Here is a 27,919-nt window from a genome sequence, read left to right on the forward strand (position 1 = left end):
TTAATGACGAAGGAGCACGTGGATTTACAACAGTGGAAGCCAATAGGACAGGGTTGGTTTACAACAATCTGTGATGTCCAGTTGAAATTTCTATTTCAGGCCATTCTGTCATTAAAACCTTTTTTAAACAAAAGGTAAACCACAAACTCAGTCTACAGGTGAAGTGAGGAGCTGCTATTGTTATCAAAATTAGCAAATGTTAAATACATCAAATAACTCTGTACCTACTTCGAAATCTCTCGTCTATCACCAACTTGAGAGAATTCTGCAGCACCAGCCAGATCCGTACCAAATTAACAATCCGAGAGGGTTAGGGAGAATTTGAGATGTGTTGGCTCTGATGTAGAGTATATGATCTTTTTAAGGGAGAAACACCAATCCACAGAAATGTGTGACAAAAGTCACAATCCAAAGGGAATTGGAAACCATGGAAGCTTTTCTGGAATGCTCTTTTCACTCAGAGGTCATGAAATTCACTGCCTTGGTCTTTAAAGTGCACACTGCTGTCTCTGTGAAATCTCGGAACATGTCTCCCATTCAGATCACTTACTTGACGTGTGAAGCATTGGTCTTGGGAAACATGACAGGAACAGAGATCTCAAGAAGGAAGGATGGACAGGTAGCTATATAGTACAACCTTGTCCATGGGAGAGATGGTGTACAGTGTCTAGTTAAGAAGCAGAACGTTTCTGAACTGCTCAGACTAAACATGCTTATGCAATGGCTTCTAGGAAGGGTCTTCTCAAAGTGTACATTGTAAATTCACTGGAATGTATGGGGCTTAAAAAAGGCTTCACCAGCAAATCCGTTTATTTAGATCCTACTTTGCATATGATTTCTTAACTGGAGGATAATAAACAAAGGTTTCCTTTAAAATTCCTCTTGACCATCGTATTAAAGAAGGTGAAGAACTAATCAAGGAGTCGTTCCAAAGACTCAATCAACACTAAAAAAAATATTTGCATCCGACAACTGATTCTCTGTAAGAGCCAAATGTGGGGGTAATGGCAAGCTGCATCACCTTCCACTTCCGTCCGTCTAGCAGATGAACCACAGCAACATATTTGTGTACTGTAACCATTAACATAGGCTTAATCATGGATATTCATAGGCTGCTAAACTGTTCACATGTGGGAGTTATGGGGATCGGCATTGGTCACATATCCTTTTAAATACTGTGAGGAGTCAGGAATGAAACTCAGACACAGGTAAGTCATGCTTTTGGTCAAAGACTTTTATTAAGGTAGAACGGGTTGGGAAAATGCCTCTCTGACCCTGGCTCTAACATAAACTAAAAATTAAGGATCAGTCCATGTCAGAATGTCCAAAACGAAACTGCCCGTGTCCAAAGTTCTATTCAGACCCTCACACTCTAATAAACTAAACTGTAAGGTGAAAAGGGGAATGTCTTTGGCCTTGAGTGGTTTTAGAAAAGTGTTCAAAATGAATGAATAACTCCAAAATAAAAGTTCTTCAAGGATAAAGATCCTTGTTCCAGAGGGTGGTTCAGAGGCATTGCCGCGGGGGGTGCTGACGGGGCTGTAGCCCCGAGTCTTTCAGTGGTAGCCCCGGATAGAAGCTCAGGGGCTGGCTAGCTAGCCCTGAGACCCAACAGCCCCAACATAGCTTAGCCTTGATTCTTTTCCAGGCCTAGAAACACCCCTGGTGGTTCCCCTCCCCTGGATTCCACTTTACTTTCTGGTGTTTTCACAAGTAACAGTTTCTTATGTCTTTCGTGTCCAGTAACCACACTGATACACAAAACTGTCTGGTTTTCCACTTTTTTCTTGTCAGGACACCTGGTATACACCAGTGCCAGGTTTTGCTCCTGGTTAACACAATCCTTTTGCTAGTACAGATAGATCATTCTCAGGACCTCTTTAACTGTTGACTTTCTTGTAACTGCCTGGCATACTCTCATGCCAGGGCTTCTTGTAATCATACACTTGTAACTTTCGTGTATCCTCTCCTGCCAGGGCTTCTTGTAATCACACACTTGTAACTGCTTGGTATACTCTCCTGCCAGGGCTTTTTGTAATCACACTCTTGTAGGGCTCCGCCACACTGGTTCAAGCCATTCAGTCTCTCGGTCCGCACCGAGAGATATGATATGATAGGTTTTTCATAACGTGATTAATACCCAGTGGTTTCTAAGCGCGGACCCGGGGATCAAACCTGTGTTGCTCCGTCTCGTCTTGCTTCCAAGGTCGAGCATGTGGCCCCTAAAATAACCTCCTGAGACAAGAGGAGCATCTCTCTCCCGCCAGCAGCACACCTCTACTCTCTGCTTCTGCTCTTTACAGTTCCCGTCCACCAGTGTCTGTGCCAAACAACTAGAGCACTCCTTGTAGTTGTGGTCTCCTTTGCTCTACATTACTCTGTTACTCTTCCTCGTTCCAGTATTTTGGTAGTTATGGGAATTGAAGTCCCTTCTTGACAATTTGCACGAAAAACCTGGATAAGTATTATTAATGCTTTCCAAGGGCAAGTCAGTCCTGGATGATTTGTATGTGGAATCTGAGAAGGGGTTTCCATAAGGCAGATAAGAATTTGAAGGGTGGCCTATGGGTCTTTGGAAAAGGTTTTCAATACCTTTTGTTGGTGCATGAGGAGATTTATGACAATATGCCATGAGGGTATTAGCAATGGGAGGTTCATCCTCAGAAGGGAAAGAAGGAATACTGTGCCGCATTCCGATGATGCCATGACACCTCCCCGGAGGCCATCTCCCCCATGTGATCTTCCCCCATATAGCCGCCCCCGGGTCAGAATCAGGTAACGGCTGCCATCCCCTGGCCACATGGGAGGCGGTCACCACTGTATCAGGGGTCCTCCAAAAATTCACAATAAACAATTACCACCGATAGTCCAAAAAGGAGCGCACACCGGGCAAGATGTAATGCTGTTTATTACAGCTGGGTGAGCACAAATAAAATAGAATAGTGGACACAAACTGATGAGAGCCGACATCTGGGCATGCAGCGAACATTAGTTTAATACTCCGAATGTCAAGGCATTAGAAACAGTTGCAGCTCAAATGCTCATATTTTCCAACGTTCCCATGAAACTGATTGGCTAAACTACGTCATATCCTTAGTGCTAGGCATATGTTAGTGAAACGTGACTGGAACAAACAGGTCAACAGTATCCCAAGACATCGCACCACTATGTGGCGCCACACTGATTCTCACACCTCCCAGGGACAATTTGCAATTAGTAAAGTAACATTTGTGCTGACAGTTGGGACTTTATTATTCTGCCATTGGCCAGCACCATTGCGGAAGAGACACGAGACACCCGGTTTCTGGTGGGAAGGGAGACATTTGCACGGCACCTGCTGAATAACTGCCTTAGCAGTCCTTGTGCTGGATACACTAAAGGCTGGCCACCTCCCAGGGACATAGAAGAACAAGTTACTTACCCTTGGTAAAATTCTTTCGATTGGATGTTCCTCCCACTTATTCCTCACCTTTTGATGTATCCATCTTTGGAAAATGTTTCCAGCAGGGGCGCTGTGCGTCGATGTCAACATTTCTATGTAGTGCGCGTAGCGACCATTGGCTTTAGTTTGTTTTTTGTGCGTATTTCCAATTTTCTTTTGGATGTACCTTGCGCAAAACAGTTACTCACTCTGAAATAACGTCAACTGCAATAACAAGGAAATTCTACTGCGGGGTAGGCTGGGAGGGGCGATGAGGAATACGTGGGAGGAACATCCAAACGAAAGAACGTTACCAGGGGTAAGTAACTTGCTCTTCAAATGGATTGTGTCCTCGCACATATTGCTCATCTTTTGATAGATTCCCTCCCACAACAGTGTTTGCATTTTTGGAGGAGGGAGTCAGAATTTAGGAGTTCCTTATTGGCTTGTGTGTACCGAATGTAACACCGCATTCCCAAATCTATGTTCCCGAGCCAAGGTAGAGCCCAGACTATAATGCTTTGTGACTGTGTGGGGGGAGGACCATGTGGCCACCATACAAATATCCTGAATTGGGACTCCTCTTAGTAAGGCAGAGGATGTAGCTATGCCCCTGGTCGAATGAGCTCTGAGACCCTCAGGAGAGTTTAGAATTCAGAAATTCAGCTAATGTTTAGAATTCAGAAATTCCTAAAATGATCCACATAGATAAGGTTTGTTTTGGAACTGCCATACCCAATTTATGGCCTGTGTAACCAATGAAAAAGTTGATCATCCTGTCTTAACTTTGACATCCTGAATATGTAGAAGCTAAGTACACGCCTTGGGTCAAGCCTGTGTAATCTCTCCTCTTACTTTCCGGGATAAGGTGGAGGATAAAAAGACGATAGTACAATTTTTTGAGTTAAATGAAATCAGACACATTTTTGGGTGACCAAGAAAACTGGGTAAGGAGGCTTGCAAGACAAGACTTGAATTTCACTCACCCTCTGGGCTGACGTAAGAGCAACCAAAAGGATGATCTTCAGTGTTAGCGATCTTAAAGGACAGGAATGAATATGCTCGAAAGGAGCACATATGAGATATTTCAAAACCAAGTTGAGATCCCAAACCGGGACTTGAAAGCAGGGAATACATTTGTCAATCCCTTCAGAAATGATATCACTAGTGGTATTTTGAAGAAAGACACCTCTTCAGAGGAGCGCTTTAAAATAGATAGCGCTGCTAGATACCCTTTAATTGTGCCAACCTGGAGCAACAGATTAGCCAGGTGAACCCGTAGGCCCTTTAAGCGAGGTAACAATTTATTAGATGGATGGGGATGCAGAATTTACTCTGACACCAATAATAAAAATGACTCAGGAAGTTGGCAAAACTTAGCTGTTTTAATTGCAATTGTCTAAAAAGGGAGCACATCGGACATCAACAGATACCGCACAAGCATTCTCAACGTTTCACATTACTAAACCCATATTTATAACAGAAACTCGTTATCAGTGACGACATACTACGTGGCAAAATAAGAAAACCTACTTCGAGTTTTGATAGGCATCTAGGTATATTTTCTATGCCAGATAGGATTATGATTGGATCTCTAACAACAGGTGGACAACTTATGCCCACCCCTAGCGCAAGTCATCTTCGCTGTCATAGATTACACAATGTTTCATTGGCTTTCAAACTATACGGCTCTTTGCTACGTGGCCCTCTACAATTGGTTGGCATGCTTGTACCATTCTGTAATATTCCACTTTCTAGCAGCACGCAAGCTGGTACCCCAGGTGCTTGTGGGTTGACTTGACTATGTCTTTCCACCTAATTAGCCCATCATACATCATCACTTCTGCTGTCTGTCATTCAAATTGTCTTTGAACACGGCCTTGCAAGTTTCACTGTGCAAAAGAATAAAAGGGAGTGTGAGCACAGCCTTATCTTCAGCCTCGATGTGGCTTGCCCAAAGCCTATTTTCATCCGGACTATGTGACAGGAGACTGTGTTTGAGCTCCTTTCTTCGTATTTAATACTATTAAATGAATAAAACCTGGCACTCATAGTATTTTTCCATTATACCTCAACCGGAGCTTGTCTGGCTCCTCAAGTTCATTGTATCTTCTTGAATTGATAACAGTTTCTTGGCTGCCTCAACCCTTGACACTGGGCCAGACAAGCCTTCTCGATTCTTCCTTCATCGTCAGCCTTCTTTCTTTGCTGCGCCACACTTTCAGCACTTTCTCTCATGGGGTCTTAGTTTGCTTAAACATGACGTGGAACATCCAGATTCTATACACACACACATATATATATATATATATATATATATATATATGCGCGCACCACCTGCAGTCTATTCACTACGTATAGCCAGCCTTATGATTACTTAGTCTACATGCGTTACAGCATCTGTACAGTCATAAAGCGATTTGCATTTTCTTCAGTGCTCTTGTACGTGCAATCTTCATTCCTGCACATTAAATGTTACTCGATCTCTACTTCGTCATCAGAATCTATAAGGTCGATATACTTTCTTCTTCGGCATCTCTTCTTGGTGCGTCATCTCTGCTTCATGTGATGTCACTAGTCTCTTGCCTTTGTCACTTCACACTTCTTCAAGAACTTCTTTTAAGATGCGTTAATTTCTTTGTGGGTACGTTATGTAGGGCTTTCTTAATGGATACCTTGTTTCGAGGATCCTTTGTGGGATAGATACCAATACTGGCATTGCGCATGTTGCAATTTCCGGCTTCCTATGGGGGTGGGACTTCCGGTAGAGGCATTTGGCTCCTCCAATACACCCCCCGCTGGTTGATTCATCGACCACTCTCCCATTAGTCTTCACATCTAGACATCCTCGTCTGAAAAAGTGCTTCTTTGGAGTCCCTATCTTCATTACTCCTTTCAGAGATCCTGCTGATTTGACATGTTCATCAACACACTAGTTCATGTGGCTACATTGTCCATTAGGACTGCAGTAGATCCATCTTCCCACATACTTCTTGTGGTTTCTCAGCTACAGGATCTTCGTTCCCCCAGGTGCAAGAATGATGGCTTCTATATATTTTCTGATTTTTTCATCTGTCAATTCTTTGGGTCCAAACCCAGACTCGACATCGATCATGATCTTCATTCCTACTGCTTTCTTTACTGTCTTCTTGCACTGTGTGATTAATATTATGATCACACAGAATCCAAACATGATCATCACCAATAGCGCTCAGAGAAACTTGAAAATATTCGCCATCCATTGTGGAACACATGAGAAGATCGATGCAAACCAGCTGTCATCTGCAATATCTTATGTTTCATCTTCCATCTTGATGTGCAGATTCGTCAGCATTGTTATGGCCTCTGTCAAGGTCCCATTCTCTGTCATCAGTCTTATGGCTCTCAATTCTTCCTTGATCACGGTGAATCCCTTTATGGTGGTATTGATCGTCTGCAGAAGCTCCCATCTGGTAATCTGTAGCCATTTGGCATTTGCCATCATCTGGATTCCTGGCATGAAGATTGTTGCGAATACTGCCGACGTGTGTGGCTGAACAACCTGCGTTCATATGGAATAGCATCGAAAGCTTCTATGGATTTAGCTGAAAAGTAGTTCTCCCTCTTTGTTCGATTGAGAAATTCAACTCATCTCCTCTTTCTCAGGTGAGCATCTGCTTTTGGGAACTCCCCAATGTTCAGGTCACTCTTTGGAATTACCAATGCGGGAACATGGACAATCAATATACAACACAACCCTCCCCAGTCCTTCGGCAACTTCATATATGCTCTGGATCTGCAAACCCAGTAGTGGTCCATTATCACAACTGTTCCATCCTTCATTCCTGGTACATCAAAAATTCGGCCGCACTGCTGATTCACTCCAACATTTCTTGTGCCATTGTTTCTGAAGCACAGCTCTGCACTAGCCAGAGGCACTATCTGCAACGGGCCTCCTTTCTCATCAACCCATGTCAGCAATTTTGCAATCTTCGGCCAATGATGTTTGCATTCCTCCTCCAGAGTATCTATAACTGGTTCATAATATCCTGTTATTGCTACTGCTCTGCACACACTCAGGCCCTCCTCCCAACCGTCTGGAGAAAGCACTGTTCCCTTGATTTGCAGCTGGCCTCACTCCTTGTATCTTCTTATTTCTTCATAATTCTTTCCTTGACAATCAAGCTTTTTGTTTACATCCCCACGGATTCCTGCTGCACTCATTCCAGGCTGTTCATATCGTATCACATGATGTCTGGTGTGTGGCCTCTCTCTTGTCTTTAAATCTTGCACATAATCATCTTCTTCTGGAGCCTTCTTCTCGTTCACCCATACCAAGGATGCTGTTCGATCCTGGAACTGACCTCTTATATGGCAGAGTGCAAACTGTGTCAGGCAATGAGCTTTCTGAACCGCTACTTCTATAGCTACGACTATCTTAGAATTCACCATGGCATAAGGTATGAGAGCACAGACATAGCAACTCTCCTTAGAGGCTCTCTCTCCTACCATTTTCCATGTGCTGATATCACGTTATTCCCCAGGTGCGCTGTACTGTCTAGATAATTATTTAACTCATAATCGTCTTCCCTTGTGCTTATCTTGTGTCTCCCTCTTGCAATGAGGGTACATGCATAATGCTCATGAAGTATATCAATGTGGGTCCTTCCTACAGGGGAACCATCAGTACACTTGTCAGAGAGATAGGTGGCCTCATACACACCACTGGGGTAGGAACAATCACAAATTGCCTTGGCCTTTCAGTAACAGATAAGCCTACATAAGTCACTGGAGTGGGAAGAATCGATGGGACTTCTACCTTACTTGGACCAATGAAGTAGACAGTATGCATTAGCAGACTCAGGAAAAAAATAATAAATGCTGAGCACGCATACATTATGCACCAGTACATTAACCCCACCATTTACGATTCTCCACACCTCATTGAGTTTGCTCACTTTCTAAAACTGTACCATTCTCGACAGTCCTCATTATGGCTGTATACTGCTTTAAGGAAGGAAAAACCCTTTTTAATCAGGCAACCTTGTTAAATGATCAGGTAACTGTAAGATCTGTTCAACTATAGCCGCAAGCAGCCCCCTCATTGCACGGCCATTTTTAGGATCCTGTAGAAACACGAGTGGATTAGTACTACACCCAACAAGAGCAGGATAAGCTCGAAGTATGTAAACAAAAATAGTGAGAAGCAGCCTATGGGCATCAGCATCTGACAGGACCATCGGATTAACCAAAGAGAAACTCAGTGAGGAATACATCTGGAAACTGCTCACCTTTCCAGTTGTCAAATTCAAACTCAAGGTTTGGCATACCTGTAATACTTTCTAAAGTCTAATTCAAAAGATTCCTGTGATTCAAGAACTTGGGTTGCACCCTTGCTAAAATATCTATAAGGAGTGTCAGGTGTGAGTTACAGTCTAAATGCACACTTGCATTTATTTAATCAGCAACTTTGGCGTCCTTCTTCCTCTGCATCGATCTAGTCTGCACATGCTGAACTTCTTCTTGTCTTGCTTCCGAATCAATGGTTGGGGGTGCGTCGGTCTCACCAGTATAAGGCTTTATGTCACTTAAGCAGATCCAGGCGCGTCTTTCTTGTACTTTTACTGCTGACGGAGTAATGTTCTCAACAATAAAAGCACCACTCAATCGTGGCTCGTGCCACTTCCGGGTAAAATTACACACTAACACTGGGTCTCCAACAAATAATCTTGGTACAGCTAAAAGTTCTTGAACTCTGGTTGCTGAATGGTCTTCAACTGTGTGCGGAGACCCCCTTGTGCTTGAGTTGATCTAAAATGACAGAAATACTAGCGGTCATACATGTCAAATAAGCACGTAACCCATTTCCTTCTGGGCATCACTTTTGCTCCTCGATGGAAGGAAAGGTCTTTTTGGATCCCTCCCCTTCATTCCTATCCCCACACTATGCTCATTCCGCGGCTGACCATGCACCACTGGCCAAGGTTCTGGATGCCTTGGGTCGACACATACATGTGCAGCACCCGTAAGAGAATCGACTCCTGACTCCATTTTGTATGGTCTCCGACTCCATTTTGTGCGAATTCTAGTAGGCCAGAAGTGCTGGCCTGCAGGCCTGCTCCTCTCCCCCTGTGTCCGTGCACAGTTAGCCAGCCAAACCCCACTCCTCCTCCCCTCTGCCGCCGCTGAAGCGAGTTTGCTCTCACACATGTCTGAATGTAAGAAGTGGCATTATGAACATTGTATCTTTTGTCTTCCCTTTTGCATCACTGCCCTGTGAGTGAACTGGGTCACAGCTTCAGCCTGGAAAAAACCATCCATCTCCATAACTCTGAATGAGCACCAGCAGACCCCAGGTTCAGAGACACAGCCCCGAGCCGATTAACCCAAAGTTCTTTTTGATGTGCCAGTTGTCTGCCCCTCAACCAAATACCAGCCCAGCTTACCCCTAACGCTCAAATTGATAATATATCCTCACTTGTACTAACACAGTATTAGGCTGTCCGCTAGTAGATCTAACGATGGAATTGATGCAGATCGCCCTAGAATGTAACCTCAAGATAAAGCAACTGATTCATGAAGTAACCCTTTTAAGTATGTATAATTGATGCGTGTGAGATATATTAAATGGATAAGTAATGGGCCAATAAATGTTAGAGTATGTGTGGCCAAAAGGGCATTGTTAAGTAGTATAACTTGTAACAGCTCAGACATCATCTGACCCTGCGCTCCACCCAGAAGAGCCAAGCTGACCCGTGCACCCTGCACTGGCACCACATGGACCTCTGCCAATCCTGGAGCACCGGGCTTAAAGAATACATACTATCCAGTCCTCTCCGTCCAATCCCCACAACTTATGTGCCCCCTATATCCTACATCATCGAGAACGTGATTTTGTAATAAATATGAATGTTTTCGCATTGTTTGGCAGAGTCCTCTGTGTGCCCTATATTTTTGGATAAACGTATCTCTTAACTTCACCCGCACTTGGTCCTGGTCTCATTCCCTACCAGGGTGTGTCCGTTAGTGACTCTCATTGGGGAGTTTGTATTGTATTTTGGGGGACTGCTCACTTTTACTAGCTCGTGGGGTGTGAGGTGGTGGTGGTCTAACCCAAGCTGGTTCCTTAATGCATACAATGCAAGGGGCAGGCAGTACAGCCATCCCTTCTTCAGTGTCAATTTTAATTTTGCAATTCTCTCTTTAAGGAGAACGTTGAGTCTCTCACATATTTTGTTCGCTTGCGGGTGATAAGCGGAACAAAACCTCTGTCTTATACTAAGCAATAGACTAATCTGTTCAAATACTTCATTAACAAAATGGGGCCCATTGTCGGATCTCAGCACCTCACATACTCCCCATCTGGGAAAGACTTCTCGGACTAAAAACTTTGCTGCGCAAGTGGCTTCAGGGTGTGTGCACAGACCTGCTTCGATCCACCTGGAAAAGGGACACACCACCACTATCATCTACCTATATCTACTACGTACTTGCAGCATATCAACATAATTGATACATAAATGCTGAAAAGGACCATTTGGTCGAGGAATCACTCCTCTGATCATTCGCAGTGTATGCCCAGTGGGAAACTTTTGACATACGATGCAATTTACTACATAAAATGCAACGTGTTCTAACAGGTTTGGTACAAACCAGTCCTCTGCAATAGCTGCTGCAAGGCTTTCCCTAGTTACATGCCTGGGTTAGTGCAGCTGTTGAAGTGCTACCTTTTACAATGCTACTGGCATCACTGGCTTTCCAATGCTGTCCTGTTATCATAATGCTTCAGAAGGGGACAAAGAACACCCCCTTTGTTTCCACAATTCCTGCTCTTCCTCTGACGCACTGCCTTGAACTTCCATCAACTGTGTTCTCGATAAATGATTAAACCCTTAAAATACTGTCATGATCGTGACTACTTTTTCCTTTACATCTGGAGTATCAAAACTAGAAATATCTGGTGAATATGTGACCCTTTTGGCCTCTTTGTCTGCAGCTTCATTCCCGTGAGAGATAAAGTCAGTTTGCATAGTATGTGCTGCGCATTTAAATATTGCAATGGCTACTGGGAGTTTTAGCGCCTTAATAAGCCTGTCCAATAATGCTGTGTGTTGCACTGGAGTGACAACCCCTCGGAGGTGCCCCCTCCTTTTCCAATGTGCTAACCCTGCGTGCACGGTTGATGTCACATAGGCAGAGTCACTGTACACTGTTGCTTCCTGCCCTGCGTGTTTTTCGAGCGAGACAATAAGCGCCACCAATTCTGCTGCTTGCGCTGAAAAGTGAGACGTAGTCTTGCACTTGCTACCACTTAAAAATTCACCCTTGACTCTGTGTCCTAACACGGCTGAACTGGAATGCCTTTCTCCACTAGTTTGATCAATTTCCGAAGACCCATCAATGAAGAGACTCTCCCCCCCCTGCTAACCCATTTTCCTTTCGGCATGGGACGTCATCATACAACTCCTCATAGTTAGCGCAACCATGCACATGCTCACCCTCTGCAACAGGCTCAGCTACACACGTGGCAGGTTTCACTATTTTACACCTAACTATTTTGATTGCTGGATTCGATTCAACTACCTCATATGCAGAAGCTCTCTGAGATGTCAATGTACCCTTACGTTTTTACAAAATGGCAAACAATGCACTCTCAACAAACAATATCATAGAACACCCTATCACATTACTAGTAGATTTCTCTATTGCGAACGTGGTTGCTGCCAGTGACTGTTCGCATGAAAGTGCCCCTTCATAACTGGATCCAGAATCCCACTATAATATGCCAAAGGTTTATACCCCAATGTAGTTCTCTGTGTAAGTACTGCTATCATGACTGTCACATATGAGTGCAAAAATAAGAAATCCTCATCATAGTTGGGAATTGCTAAATCTGGAGCTGTACAAATTGCTTTCTTTAATTCCTCAAACTCTTCTTCCTCAGTCCATTCAATGTTTTCCTTATTCACTTGAGCTTTCTTCAAAGCATACAAAAGGGGTCTTGTATATGAACTATAATTAAACACCCACGCTCTAACATAGTTGCATAATCCCAAAAACTGTTGCATGTGCCTTACTGTGTGCAGTTTTGCTGTCTTCATGATCACCTCAGCTCTCTCAGGTGTGACCCTTTTCCCTTCATGTGAGATCACTTGACCTATATACAACACTTCTTCTTGACAATATTGCAGTTTCTCTTTGTCCACCTTATATCCTTTGTCTACCGGGATAGTCATTAACTGAATCGAGTCTTGTCTACACTCATCTTCTGTTGTGCTACAAAACAAAATATCATCTACATACTGTATCACAACACTTTGCAAATCAATATTGCTTAGGTCCATCTAAAGGACTCTGTTAAAGATCGATGGAGATTCACAGTACCCTTGGGGCAAACAAGTACTTTTCAGTTTAGTCTCGCAAAACGTAAATTAAGTGAGATCTTTGGCAATCGCGTGATGATGTCATTTTGTAGTTTTGTGTTCTAGCGGAGTCACAAATATTTATGGAGAATTCTAATATCTCTAATCTACAGTCTGAATCTTCAGATAATGTTATGGGGAATGTTATTAAGTCAAATGTTAACTATTAGAAGTTTTCTGGTCACATCATGTAATTCCTTGCTAGCAAAGGCAAATAGATGTGTTTAGTATCTATATATATGTATATATATATATATACATATATATATATGTACTTAGTATCTATATATTTGTAACCTGTTTGGATTCTAGATGAGATTAAAAAATGTTTTTTTATGTGCAAACTCCTCGATGTAATTTATGGATTAATAATGATTTTGTCCATCTCAACAAATTTTCTTTATATTCATCCATAGTGAATGATCAGAGCTGCGGGTGGATCGATTTTAAGTCTGGAGAAGAATCCCATGTTAGATAACCTTAATGATTTTCATCAAAACATTTCCTAGCTTATTTTTTTATCTGGTGTTACTACAATCATCTTAATAAAGTGTGTCGGGCCCTCTTTCACAGATTCCATTATGAGTGTATCATCAATATAGAGGTAAATTAACCTTCCTGATAAGTCTCTTCCTATGATCTTACTCATAACTGAGGATCTGATTGAGTGTACTATCACGTACCTTTCATAACATTTCATGATATAGCCTAAATTATCACAGCAATGTGTTGAGAGTTTTACATCCTGATGTTCATAAAATACAGATCGTGCTCACACTTTGAAAAACAGTTTGTACTACTGGTGTTCATTTAACTTGATCGGCACAGCTAAGTTCATTAAGATACATGTCACAATTCACAGAAAAGCTCCCAAGTTGTAATCCTTGTTCATACCATTTGGTGTAAAAATGTTAGCCATGGTTACCCCCTCCAGGATCTTTTAACCACTACTGAAATCACTACCTTAAGTTGGGCTACATTATGCTTTTTTTCAGCAAGGCGTCGTGCTACTAGTAGTCCTGATATTGCTCTTATGTTCGTTCCAACGTTCTTACGTTTTCCTACTTGTCTAGCCTAAATAAAAGATCCCACATGGGCAACTTAGCCCATGGATCACTGATTTAGAATCACACGTAGCATAACCATTCAACTTAATCATACTTCCATTGTTTGGATGTCTCACGTATCCCCCTTTTATGATATTGTTGCAATTGCAACAACTGAGACAGGCAAATGTGCCCGTCTTCTTTTTGCTGAATGTCTGTCTCTCGGAGGTCTCTCTGCTTTGACTAATTGGTCCTTACAGTTCAGTCCTCTCTTATAGGCGATAATAGGTGGTTTAGTAAACAACCTATTTAGTTGTGGGTCCAGTTTAATAATTCGCAAATTCTTTTTGATGATTCTTATAATGTGGGGACTTTGACCAGAGTATCCGAGTACGTATAAAAACTGGGTTTCTTTTGATTTAATTTTAGGAGTTAAAAAGGCCAATTCTGTCCAATCTTTCAGTTTTCCCTCTGGCTTTCTCAATGATATCTCTCAGGTATCCCCGGTTTCTGTATTTCTCAGTCATAGTCATGTTCTCTTCCAATAGTGTTTCAGGCATTGACACAATTCGTATGAGATGTAAAAATTGGCTATAGGGTAAATAGTTTTTTAGATGTTCTGGATGATGACTAAAGTGGTGTAATGAGTTGTTAACATCTGTTTTCTTATGGTAAATGCTGGTTATGATACCTCCTGATCCAATTTCCAATTCTACGTCTAAGAAATGCAGTATGGGGGTGCCTACCTCCACGTAAATTTGATCCTTTTGTGCAAAGAATTTAGAAACTCCAAAAATGTCTCCAAATCGGATTGAGTGCCTCTCCAAATCACAAAAACATCATCTATAAATCTCTTTCAAATTATCAAATGTGTTTTTCATCTTGGTTCTGATAATATCTGGGTGCTCTCTAAGTAGAACATAAAGAGGTTAGCATAGGCTGGGGCCATGGAGGAGCCCATGGATGTTACAGAGGTTCTATTGCACCTTTCTCTAGCAGGGTCAAAAGGTCCTGCACAAGGAGTGGATCTGGAATCCGGAAAGATACTGTGATAGTCTGCCTCCCACTGGGGCTTTGTGGACTAAGGCCTCAGAGAAGTTTTGAGGTGGCTGATGCAGCGCTGAGGGTGAAGAAGCAGGTGCCTGGGCGGTCTTAGCACCTCCTCCCCATCCACCACTGGGGAATCGTCTTTAACATCTCTGACTCACCAGACCTCTCCCTCTTCCAACTGAGGAGTAACAGTGAAAGGATCTGCCCATCCAAACTGTTCCACTGCGGCGAGTTTTCTGTTGTCAGATTGCAGCACCTAGGGATTTGGCTATCGTCTTGGAGGTCTGCAGCATCTCTACGCTCTTGTCAGCCTTGCTGCCAAATAAATGTGTGCCATCGAAAGGCGTGTTAATAAGTCTCAATTGCACATCCGAAGCAAACCCAGACTTTCTTAACAAGGCAAATCTGCGCATTACAGTGCTAGCCACCATAGCTCTGCTGATACGATCCGCAGAGTCGAGACCAGCCTGAAGGGATTCACACATGGTGTCCTTCCCATCCTTAACAATATTTTAAAAAGTGTGTCTTTCTTCCCCTTCGGGGATATGTTCAACCACCATCGATATGCATTCCCATAGGGAAAACGTGAGTTTAGCCAGTGCATATATGGCATTTGCTGACTTAGCGGCCATAATGCCAGCAGAGAAGATCTTTTTTGCCATGGCATCATAGCGTTTGTCATCTCTGTCAGGGCAAATTGTTGGGTGTGTAATCTGTTCAGATGTGGATGCGGCAGCCTGTACCACAAGACTTTCTGGAGTAGGATGTTTGCTTAGGTAAAAGAGATCACTGCTTCAAGCTCTGTATTTGCTTGTCAATTTTTTATTTACTACTCGAATTAATTCCAGCATCTCCCAGTTGGCATTGACCTGCCTTTGTAAGGCTACATGGAAGGGACGAATAGGGTCCTCCTGGGATCCCTGATCTACAATATCTGTAAGATAATCCTGCTCAAAATGTGGTGCATGTCTACTCCATCTCAGATATTCAATAACTCGAGACATTAATTGTATGTATGACCCATAAGCATGGTCTGAGGGATCTAGTATTCCAAATTCAATTTCGAGAGAAGTATCTGTCCCACTTGCAGTTTGTAGAATCTCATATAGATCTTTCATATTTGACTCCTCTGATATCAGAGCCTCTGGAACACCTTGTGTCCCATATTGCAACAGAAAGGGTTGGGAATCATCAGATGAGGGCTCATGATCCTCATAAATGGAAGAAAGTGACATAAAAAATATTTTTTGGGGTAGTAGGAGAAAAGAATCTTTAGTTTCTCACAGAAAAATGGAACTGAAGCCAAAAGGCTCTGCACACGCTATATAGCAGTGATAACATTGACATCGAGACGAAAGCCCTCGAGGGACATCGAGTCAACAGACATAAAAATTCCGAAGCAGCAAAAGATGGATATGGATATATCAAAAGATGAGCAATACGTGGGACACAATCACTTAAAAAATGTACCGTCAGATTGGTCCTCTCAGCCATGCCCTTCTGTGCAGTTTCCCCATTCCCATATCCACCTGCCGAAGGGCATTCGTGGCTATGTGAACAGTTCTCTGGATCAAGTCCACTTCCCCTCTACCCAGAGTGCCCAGTGCTCTCTCAGCTGCTCTGGTCTGCTTGTGACGAGCAGCCTGAGCTTCGCCTCCCTCCTCCCTAATCAGTGGTGTGCTGATCATGTGCTCTGTGAAGGGTTCCCGGGTGAGGCCCAACCTGGGGGCGTCACTGCTGTATACGTTTACCTGGTTAATTACATAAGCTCTTTGGGCCAATGACATACACTGTGCAATCCTAGCCCTGTATTTCCCTGTGTGGCCTTCATTCACAGCGTTACTACAGTTTGTTTGAGTGTCTGTGTCTTCCCCCCCCTAGGAGGTGCCCCATCCCCTCTTCCTTATTCCCGAAGGTGATAGGTGCCCATATGGCGCTGAATTAGCACCTTTAATACATTCCCCCTTTGATCGATCAATCTATCGACATCTATTTCCCACTCATTTCTTCATTCTTCTACTTGCGCACCCACACCTATGTCACCCTGTTCATGACCCCTTCTTCGTCGTACCCTTCCAGGTGTTTACCAAATACTAGTATTTTTGTCCCATCAGGTGAGCACTCTGCCCAGAATGCTTTGTAATAAGTCTGGTGGGGGTGCTGCAAAAATTTACTCTTCATCATCCTCACACTCATTCACAATTGGGGGTTCCTCCTTTAACACTTTACCAAGCTCAATTTTATTAGCCGTCATTATATATAACTTGCTTTCCTTTGGTGGCATTTGCTTTGACTGATGACCCACCGACCGACACAGATGGCGACAAGCATCACGACGAGCAACAGGGACAGATACTTTGAACAGTGCTTCCAGCCATTCTGGAACCCAGGCAAATAGAGAGTCCAGCGAGGAGGATGACGTATCGTGCATTTCTTTGATCATTCTTTCATGTATTGTTCGTATCTCCTCAACAGCTTTCGTGAGTGTTTTGTTAGCAGCATCGTTAGCTGGTATTGCTGTGCAACATGTGCTCCCGAGTTTATGGCACACACTGCCCTCCATTGCAGTCATAAGTCCCAAAACATAACGATTCTGTAGGGCTATCAGACACAGTGCTCGGAGCTCCTCTCGTACTGCATACAGTCCTTTTTCGGTAGCGTTAGCCAATTTAAGCAGCTCACAACGTACTATTTTAATACATTTCGCGATAGCAGCTGTTTGCACTCCGTGAAGCAGGAGTGAGCTGAAAAATACAGACGCTTTGGTGAAGAGTCTCAAATGTGGTGGGATAGCGTGTAAGCTCTGGGAGGATTCTACCGAAATGTAATTGCTTGCTCTCTTTCTCCTTTTCATGCTCGGTTGTCCATCTTGTACCTCTACTGGCCCTTTTTCTTATGGTTTGTTGTCTGAGTGGGTAGTTTATTGAACGTCATCAAGTCTGCATGGGGCACCACCACATACTCCTACCCAATCTGGTGGTAGCTGTGCACAGGCTCTTGTTACCCAGGCCCCTCATGCATCCATCACAGCCGCTGTCCCCTTCTGCAACGCTGTGATGTTCATCATCTGCCCGCAGCCGGTGTTCATTCCCAGTGCCATTGTCCCGTTTGCTCTGAAACACAAAGAATACTGTGTGAGCGGTTTTATGTAAACTTGGCAGTGTTTTTCATCTATCCTTGTTAAGGCATATACGTTGGTATCCCATATTCTCCTACACTCCCCACCCCCATCTATTTTCTTCACAATTTCTCTTCAAACCCCCAACAGTCCTTCTGCGTGTCACTGTACCATCCCTCTTTCCCATTTTCCACTCTGATACACCAAACTCCGGATTCGCATCAAGGGCCTGGGGTGACACCATGGTATATCATGTCATGTTGCATTCTTGCCAAATATTCTTTTGTGGGCAATAACCACCCGTTTTCCCCTCTGTGCCCCTTCAGTGTTATATTCTAATATCATGTGCTTGGTAGCTTCTCCCTGGGCCATGCTTTCTAAATGCATATATTTGTCTGCGTACACTTTCTCCCCTCATCTACCCATTTCACTTGTACGGTGTGGCCCTGAAACAATGCCCTGGTTTTGCATAGCGACATATGCATCAGACATCCTCCTTCCTCTACTGTCACAGACAGGAACGCTGTTGTCGCAGCGATCACTCTGGTGGAGTGGGCTATCGGATGGCCGGGCAGCGGCCGGTTCGCCAACCGATGACTGTGCGTGATGCAGCCAGAGAGCCACATTGAAATGGAAGCCTTGAACAAGGCCTTCCCATGGTTCACAGGACCAAAGTTCACGAACAGTTGTGACATCTTCCGAAAATCCTTTGTGCGTGCCACATAGATCTTCAGGGCACGGGCAACGTATGTTGAGTGCAAGGCCCTTTCCGTCAGCGACAAAGGTTTTGGGAAAATAACAGGTAACACCAAAGGCTTGTTGAGGTATAATTTCGACTGAACCTTCGGCATGAAAGAGGGGTGCGTGTGCAGCACCACCCTCGATTCATGGAAAGTCAGGTACGGTTGCTTGCAGGATAGGGTCTGGCCCTCACTTACCCTCATGGCAGAGGTGATGGCCACAAGGAAAGCCCTTTTCCATGAGAGAAACTTGAAAGGGGTCTGATGCAAAGGCTTGAAAGGGGCCTCCATGAGCCTTGTCAGAACCACACTGCGTTCCCACGCCGGCATAGGAGCCTTCACCAGCGGGAAAAATCTGCAAAGTTCTTTAAGAAACTGCTTGACTAGTTCATTGGACCAGAGTGAAGATCTTCCTGGTGACCTGGTGTAGTGGGAGATAGCAGCTAGATGTATCTTGATGGAGAAGTGCGTCAGTCCTGCCTTGGTCAAGGATAGCAAGTACGGAAGGATCTGTGGGGTCATGTCCCTCAGAGGGGTAATCTTCTGTGCCCGGCACCATAAGCAAAATGCTTTCACTGTGACCGTCGCACTTCAAGGTCGATGCGCCCTGGCCTTGGCGAGGACCTCCCTGCAGTCCGCTGGCAACGCATACCCTCCAAACTGTAGGGCTGCAGCAGCCAAGCCCTCAGGTTTGAAATCCTGGGTTGTGATGAAGGATCACGCCTCTTCTCTGGAACCACTGGAGGGGATGCTTACCGGATGAGAAGGTTTGGGTACCAAATCTGCCTCACCCACGCCGGGGCGATGAGTGTCATCCTGCATTGACACTGTCTGAGTGTGTTCATTTATTTTTATTTTGCGCACAAAGCAGCACTGGGGCATCGGGGCACTGCTACAGCAGAGCTTACTTAGTTACAAAGAAGATAGACATGAGCATCTTTCTGTGGTTCTTGGTTACACTGAACCTAATGCCAGACAGATGGCTGTTACATTGATACAGAAACGGCAAAGTAACAGGCTCAAAAGGTTCAGGTAAGAGACAGAATTCCCAATGTCCCGTCCGATGGCAGGAGACCTTCCCCAGGATGGAGGTGAGGGTAAGCATTGGAAGCTGTGGTGAACTACTTCAAGAGCACAGTTTTGAGATATTTGTGGAACGCTAGGTGCGACGTCTCATTTCGCAGGGTTGTAGGGAGGGAATTCCAGTGTTTGGGGTCAAGAAAAGTGAAAGTGAAGGTTTGACCGCATTAATTAATTTGGTTGTGAATGCAACTGAGGATGCAACAGCGCTAACTTGGCGTGTCTTTGAGAGAGTGGAGTCAATGTTCACCCCCAGGGTTTTGACTGCTGCTGAAACCGGGATATGGGTGTTGTCTGTAATAAAGGAGTTATACTGTTTGTCAAGCTTGTTAAGTGTTTCCTTGGAGCCTACAATGAGGAGTTTAGTTTTATCACTGTTGAGGCATAGCCCGTTGGCTGCCATCCAAGCTTGGATGGTGATGTAGGTTTTGCATAGTGTTTCTGCATCTCTTTCATATGCGCCAGTGAGAGGAAGGAGTACTTGTGCATCGTCGGCATAGTTGGTGGAGACTATGCCGAGATTGTCCAGTTCATTGAAGAGAGGTAGGGTAAAGAGATTATACAAAGTGGAAGAGGTACAGGAGCCCTGTGGGACTCTGCAGTGTATGGTAGTGGGAGCCTTCATGGCTCTTCATGACCAGTAGCTGAAGAGGGAAAGGAGGGAACACAAACTGTTATGCTCACCTGACTCTCACAGGGGCGTTGATCTGAACTGGACAGCTGCGGTCTCCACCAGTGTGATGCGTAGTGCCGAGATGACAGACTGGACTGGCCCACCTAGCTTCGTTTGCTTGGCCCGTAGGAGTATTCTTCTGCAAATGGATAAAGGGAATTAACCACCCGTGGAGTTGAGCGTTAACCCCCACCCCCGCTGTTCTCCCCACTGATCACCTTTAATGTCCCCTCTAATAGTCTCACCTGATGGTTTGGAAAGATGAGCTCTCCATCCTGCATTGAGCGCAGGGGCGCGTAGATAACCAGTTGCTTCACTGGTTCGAAGGAATAGGTGAGTTCCAGAACAATATTGACTCTGAGATTTCCGGCAAGACGCCGTAGGTATATAGTTCGTAAGAGTTCAAATGTCTGACTTTCACCCTTGTCCGATTCCTTGCAGGTTGCAGCTTGACCCTAGAGAAGAGTTCCTCGTGGCAACCGGTAACATTCAGGTAAGGACTTGTATTATCCAACACAGTTCGATAAAATAATGTCAGTATGTAACCTGTTGCTTTCTCCCTTATTCAGGTGCTAAGAGAAATTATGAAGTCTCAGGGAATAATGCCTCCGGCAGTAAAATTAGGTAAGTCTATTGTGGTGAGGAGGATTCCCCTTGTGTGTCCCTTTGTTTCACCTTGCTGTCCTTTTGTTTCCCCTTAGGGACCGGGGTACGGCGAAGATGCGGTGGAGGCTGCGCCGACCCGTGAAGAGGAATAGTAACCCCGGCGGTAAAATCAGGTAAGTCTATGGGGGGTAACTAATATTGCCTCTGTTTATTCCCTTGGCTCACCTTGCTGTTCTTGTGTTCCCCTTAGGTGCCGGAGTGCGGCAGGATCATGCAGAAGGATGCGGTGGATAGTGAAGATGCTGCGAAGGCCGGTGAGTTCAGCGCGGCGCTGCAGCAGGCGAGGCGACACGCATAAAATAACTTCTTTCTTCCAGCTCGAAGGCGCGGTGGATAGGGAATTCAGGTAAGGATCAAAGGTATTGCTCTTGTTCTAACCTTTTCTCCTTCTTTCTCCCTTTTTCTAGGAGCTCCAGACTCGAGGCGGGCGTGGCAGAAGACTGGATGCAGACTTGCAGGCACGGTGAGCGTTACGCTGCTGGGTGCAGAATAACGCAAAGCGTGTGCTGCTCTTCGGGCGTGGTTTAAACAGCCTCCAAAGTAGTCCCAGGTAAGTATTCCTCCCCGACCCCACCCGAGTAAAAAATAGTCCCTAGGTAAAGTAGTCCCTTCCAAGCCTCTTTTGGCTTGGAGCTCTGCAGCATGGTCTGCATCAGGTAAGTTTGCAGCATGGTCTGCATCAGGTATGTTTTGATCTATGAGCCTGGCGCCTATGGCACCAGGACTGACTCTCCATATGAGCCTGGCGCCATAGACGCCAGGACTGCACCCAAATGGCCCCTAGCAGGGGTTGTTGGGCTTGCTTGGAATAACTTGATGCCTGCTTCCGGGGCTGCTGGACTTGATCTGGATCCCCGGGGGTAGGCATCATGACAGCACTCCCTCCCCAAGGCCCCTCCTAAAGTCATTCTTCCCTGTGGTTTTGGTTTGTCCGGGAAATCTCGGTGGAATTTTTTCACCAATCGGGGTGCATGAACGTGGTCACTAGGTTCCCATGACCTTTCCTGCGGTCCGTAACCTTTCCAGTCGATTAAATAAAAAAGCTTTGACTTCAACAGCTTGGATTCCAGGATGTTCTTAACCTCAAATTCGGGTTCCCCGTCTATAAGGATGGGGTCTGGTGGCTTTGTTAGTCTTGTCCCTGGGTGCACTGGTTTCAAAAGTGACACATGAAAGACGGGGTGAATTAGCATATTAGCAGGTAAGTCTCACTTGACGGCCACTGGGTTGATAATGGCCTTTATAGAGTAAGGTCCCAAATACCTGGGGTTAAAGGTCCATGTTCCCTTTAGAGGTATGTGTTTTGTGGCCAACCATACTTGGTCCCCTATCTGGTGTTGTGGAGTATCACTTCTATGCCAATCCGCATTTTTCTTGTATTTTTCTTTCGCTTGTTTTAAATGTGCAGTTGCTTCCTTAAAGGCTTGCGTAATCGTAGCGTGCAGATGGTCCACTGCAGGCATTTCTAAGTGTTGGGGTGAGTCAAGGTCTGAGGTTCGAGTTTGGTTCCCATATAAGGTATAAAAAGGGGCTTTGTCCAGTTCCAGAATGTACTGAATTATTGTATGAATATTCGGCGATCCAAAGAATGTCTTTCCAATTACTCTCAGTCTGATGTAACATACAATGCAGGTATTGTTCAAGAGTCTGGTTGGTCCTCTCCGTTTGACCATCCGTTTGGGGGTGGTGACTGGTCGATAACCTCACATCGATTTGCGCCAATTGACAACATTTCCTCCAAAAATGTGAAATGAATTGACTGCCCCGGTCAGAGACCAATACGGACGGAAATCCACGTATGCGAACAATGTTTTCGAGGAATTCCTTGGCCAGGATTGAAGCTGAAGGTAATCCCTTTAAAGGAAAAAAGTGGGCCATCTTGGAAAAAAGATCCACAATAACTAGAATGGTGTTAAATCCATTGCATGGAGGTAGATCAGTAATAAAGTCTAACGATAAGGTGTGCCATGGTGTAGGCGGAATGTCCAAAGGTTGTAAGAATCCAGCTGGTTTTCTCTTCTGACTTTTGTTTTGGGCGCAAATGCCACAAGACATTACAAATGATTTAATATCCTTTCGCCAGGTGGGCCACCAGAATTTTTTCTTAATTTTAGCTTCAGTCTTTGCGATACCTGGGTGCCCCTCCATTAGGGTGTCATGATAATGGGAAATGACTAGCTCTTGTAGTTCCTTGTGTGGCAGAAATAGCCGCCCTTGGTAATAAGGCAGGTCATTGGTGACAGAGTAGTCCGGGCCTTTCTTTACCCAGTCCTGCAGGGCTGTGGAATCAAAGAGTTGCTGGATCTTTACCTGAATGTCCTCTAGTGTTTGTAGAGTAGTCATGCCAAGAATCCTTTGTTCAGAAATTATAGGTACTGGTTCTGGGTTCACTTCTGCCTCTCCCATCCCTATTCGGGATAAGGCGTCTGCTTTACCGTTCTTGCAACCTGGTCGATTGGTTATCACGAAATCGAACTCGGCAAAGAATAATGCCCATCGGAGTTGGCGTGACGATTGGGCCTTGGCTGTCTTTAAATACTGCAAGTTCCGGTGATCACAGTAATGGTATGCCTGGCACCGAGAAGATAGTGCCGCCAAGCCTTGAAAGCGGATTTAATGGCTAATAACAACTCCTTGTCGGTAACAGCATAGTTTAACTCGGGTGCCGAGAACTTTCTGGACCAAAATGCTACTGAGTGAAGCTGGCCAGTTTCAGGGTCCTTTTGGGACAGGACAGCTCCCATGGCTAAACTGGATGCATCAGTTTCCACTATGTATGGAAGTTCAGGGCGTGGGTGCTTTAGTACAGGTGCAGTCGTGAATTTCGCTTTCAGCTCTTGGAAGGCATTTTCAGCTTCTTCAGTCCACATAAAGCGTTTGTTTTTTCGCAAGAGTGCTGTGATGGGATGTACAACATGTGAGAAATCCGGGATGAATCTGCGGTAGAAATTGGCAAAGCCGAGCATGCTTTGTACTCCTTTAACTGAACTCGGTGATGGCCACTTAAGAATTGCGTCCACCTTTCGTGAGTCCATTAGGACTCCTTTTGGACTCAGGATAAACCCAAGGAATTCAACTTCCGTGGCATGAAAAATGCATTTTTCCAGTTTTGCATATAGTTTGTGCTGGCGCAATTTCTCAAGGACTGCTCGGACGTGCTTTACATGGTCAGATTCTGAAGAGGAGTACACTAGAATATCATTGATATATACGACAACACAAACGTCAATGAGTTCACAAAGGACATCGTTCATAAAGTATTGGAAGGCTGCTGGTGCATTGCACAACCCGCAGGGCATCACCTGGTATTCGAATAACCCGTACATAGTGCGAAAAGCAGTCTTCCATTTGTCGCCCTCTTTTACACGTACCAGATGGTATGCCCCCCGGAGATCCAACTTAGTGTATATGCAGGCGTCCTTTACTTGGTCTAGTAGTTCGGGGATCAGAGGCAATGGGTATCGGTTCTTAACAGTGATCTGGTTCAATGCACGGTAGTCTATGCACGTTCTGAGGTCACCTTCCTTTTTGGGCACAAAGAACAAAGCTGAAGATGCAGGGGACTTGGATGGGCGAATGAAGCCATTAGCAAGGTACTGGTCTAGGTATTGCCGTAGGTGAAGGTTCTCAGGTTCCGTAAGAGCGTAGATCCTGCTACAAGGGGGTTGTGCATCGGGTATGAGATCGATTTGACAATCGTACGATCTGTGAGGTGGTAAGTGTCACGATGCCCGCTCCCGGGGAGCCGGCTCAGGCCCTGCGTCCCCGAAAGCGGACATCAAGTCCCCGGGGAAGGTCCCAGCAACCCCTGATAGGGGCCCTTTGGACAGCGTCCTGGCGCCTATGGCGCCAGGCTCATAGAAGACTTCAGTCCTGGCGCCATAGGCGCCAGGCTCATTATGAAAGTGTTTGGGTGCACTTACCTGATGCAGACCATGCTGCAGAACCCCGGCCTCCTTGAGGCCTGAAAGGAACTACTTTACCTGTGGGACTCATTTACCACCCGGGCATGGTCGGGGAAGGATACATACCTGATTGGAGGAAGGACACATTCTAGGAACTTCTTCCAAGGCTATTTAAACCACACCCGATCAGCCACACGTGCTTCGCGTTGTTCTGCATCTAGCAGCTGGACGCTCACCGTGTCTGCTCCTGCATCTTGACTTCTGCCACACCTGCCAGCATCCTGAATCACCTGCAAAGGAAGGGAACAAGAGAACAGAAGAAGGAAAAGGCCTCACCTGCTAAATCTGCATCCCAGAGACATTTCGCCGACAATCCTGAAAAGGAAGACATTTATTTTTAAAAGCACATCGCATCGATCGCTGCAGCGCCGCATTCTACTCACCTTTGCAGGGCGCCTCCATGTTCAGCAGCGACCATCCGGATTCGCAGTAGCGCCCCCGCGCCTAGGGAGAAGAAGACAAGAAGAAAGGTGAGAGAAAGAAGGGAAAAGGGAAGCTAAAACTCCATGTCAAGACTTACCTGTTGGGTAATTCCTTTTCATTTCGGGTCCGCGCCGCATCCAGGCATTTTCGGACCCCGGCCCCTAAGGGGAAAAAGACATCAGCGTTAATGAGTGAATGAAAAGACATTACCAAAACACTCATTAAAGACTTACCTGATTTCCACAAGGATTTCACCGCTCACCTCGGGTCGGTGCCTGTTCCCCGGCATTCCGTACCCCGGCCCCTATGTGGAAAAAGACATTAGCATTAGAACATTAATGCATGGACACAAGGGGAACCACTTATAGAAAAACCTACCTGGAAGCCAAGCAAGTTTGGTTCTCACCCATCCGAAAATCCAGTGACGTAACTGGATACCAACGCGCCCCTGCATCAGAAGCAGGATGGAGAGCTCGTCCTTCCAGATCCTAAGGTGAGACGCTACGGGGAAGCACAGAAGGGTTTTGAGGAGGGCGGGAGGGGTAAGTGGGAGGCCGATTGCATTACCCCGCAGACAGTTAACCCCCTATTCTCACCTACAGAAGGATACTTCTGCGAATCAGACAAGCCAGATCTGGGGGCCGATCCAGTCCGTCTTCCGAACCCTGCGCATCACCTTAGACGAGGTCACAGCAGTGCGAACCAGGCCAGCGCCCCCGTGGGTTTCAGGTGAGCGTTACAGAACGCGAAGCCTTCCTACAAATTCCCACCCAGGCGCTATGGAAACTTCTGAGACTGATCAGTTGGCCCAATTACTGGGGGAATTACGGGCCGAAGTACATGCCGCTCGTCGAGAGACTAATGCCCTCAAGAGGGAATTAATAATATCAAAGGAAAGAACTGATGACCTGGCCAGACAGCTTTTGCAAGGTCAAGCTGGACAAACTCCTCTACCCTGTTCCAGAGGGAACCCTGCTCCTGTGGTTCCCAGTAACCCTGTGCAGATTAATCTACCTGGAAACATGCCGCTGGCCCCACCTGAACGCTTTGCTGGGGACCCCAAACGATTCGCCGTATTCATGAATCAGTGTCGTTTGCACTTCCTATGCAGACCTGGGGCCTTCCCTAATGATCAGACCAAAGTAGCCTTTGTATTGTCATATCTCAGCGGCTGCGCTGCCGATTGGTCAGTTCCACTGGTTACTCAAGATGACCCGATTCTCCGTGATTTTCAAGGATTTCAAGCAAGCATGGAAAGGTTATTTGCTCGACACTCTCAGGGGCAGGCTCTGGATGACGAACTTCTATCCCTGCGACAGGGCAATCAGGACCTCCTATCCTATATTGCAACCTTTAATAGACTAATTGTGGAAACGGGATGGCCAGAGGATAAAAGAGTCACGTTATTTTATCGAGGTCTACGCGGAGAACTTAAAGATGTCTTGGCCCAAGTTGTAAATCCGCCCCAAGAATGCACAGAATATATAGACTTAGTGGTCCAATTGGATCACAGACTTCAAAACAGAAAAACAGATCGGTCCAGGTTTGAGACCCGGGTGTTGGTCAAGACCCACGCTAACCCCAAGGGAGTTGGTGTCTCTGAGCCTATGCAAATTGGAAGGGTTAAAGAACCATTAACTCAAAAGGAACGTGAAAGGAGGCGGCAGTTAAAATTATGTCTTTATTGTGGGAACTCTGGACACTTTCTACGAGATTGCCCGGCAAAACCGCCCCGAAAAGCGGTAGGAGCCGCTGATAAAAACCATGAAGACTCTGTTTCGGGAAACGACTCAGCCCGACAAGCGTAGGGGTCCGCTTGCCGAGCTTGAAAACTAACTCTCAGACCTTGCCTTTCATTGTGCCAATGGTTCTCGTAGATCCAGAAAAGCCTAAGAGGTTGCATGCAATAAAGGCATACATCGATAGTGGGGCTATTGGAAACTATGTGGATCGTGAATTGGCCTCTAGGATTAACCTCCCTCTCCGTCCTAAAACCAGCAAAGATGTCATCACCACAGTCGAAATTGCCTCTGGACCGGTAACACATTCCACTACTGGGGTGACTCTTATTGGTCCTGACGGCCATCGGGTGGCAGTTGTGTTTGATGTAATCAAGGCTGCACAGTTTCAGGTTATTCTTGGAATTCCTTGGTTAGAGACACATAATCCTCGAATTGATTGGCAAGCTAAGAGAATAACCTTCCCGGATTGTGCACAAACATGCTACCCAGAAAACCTGAAGATTAATCTAGCATCTGTAACCTCTGCCTCCATGCAATTACCTCCGGAACACCAGGACTTTCAGGACGTCTTCCAAAAGGAACAGGCCAACACGT

At 45.3% G+C, this 27,919-nt stretch overlaps 1 protein-coding gene across 6 annotated transcripts in view; it reads right to left on the reverse strand.

The window, feature by feature from the left end:
• Positions 1 to 27,919, reverse strand: part of N6AMT1 (N-6 adenine-specific DNA methyltransferase 1) — a 454,595-nt gene that overhangs the window by 71,757 nt on the left and 354,919 nt on the right. The window lies entirely within an intron of this gene.

This window comes from Ambystoma mexicanum, chromosome 12 (genome assembly GCF_040938575.1).
Source record: "Ambystoma mexicanum isolate Mex_15411 chromosome 12, UKY_AmexF1_1, whole genome shotgun sequence".
In the NCBI taxonomy this organism is placed as follows: Eukaryota; Metazoa; Chordata; class Amphibia; order Caudata; family Ambystomatidae; genus Ambystoma; species Ambystoma mexicanum.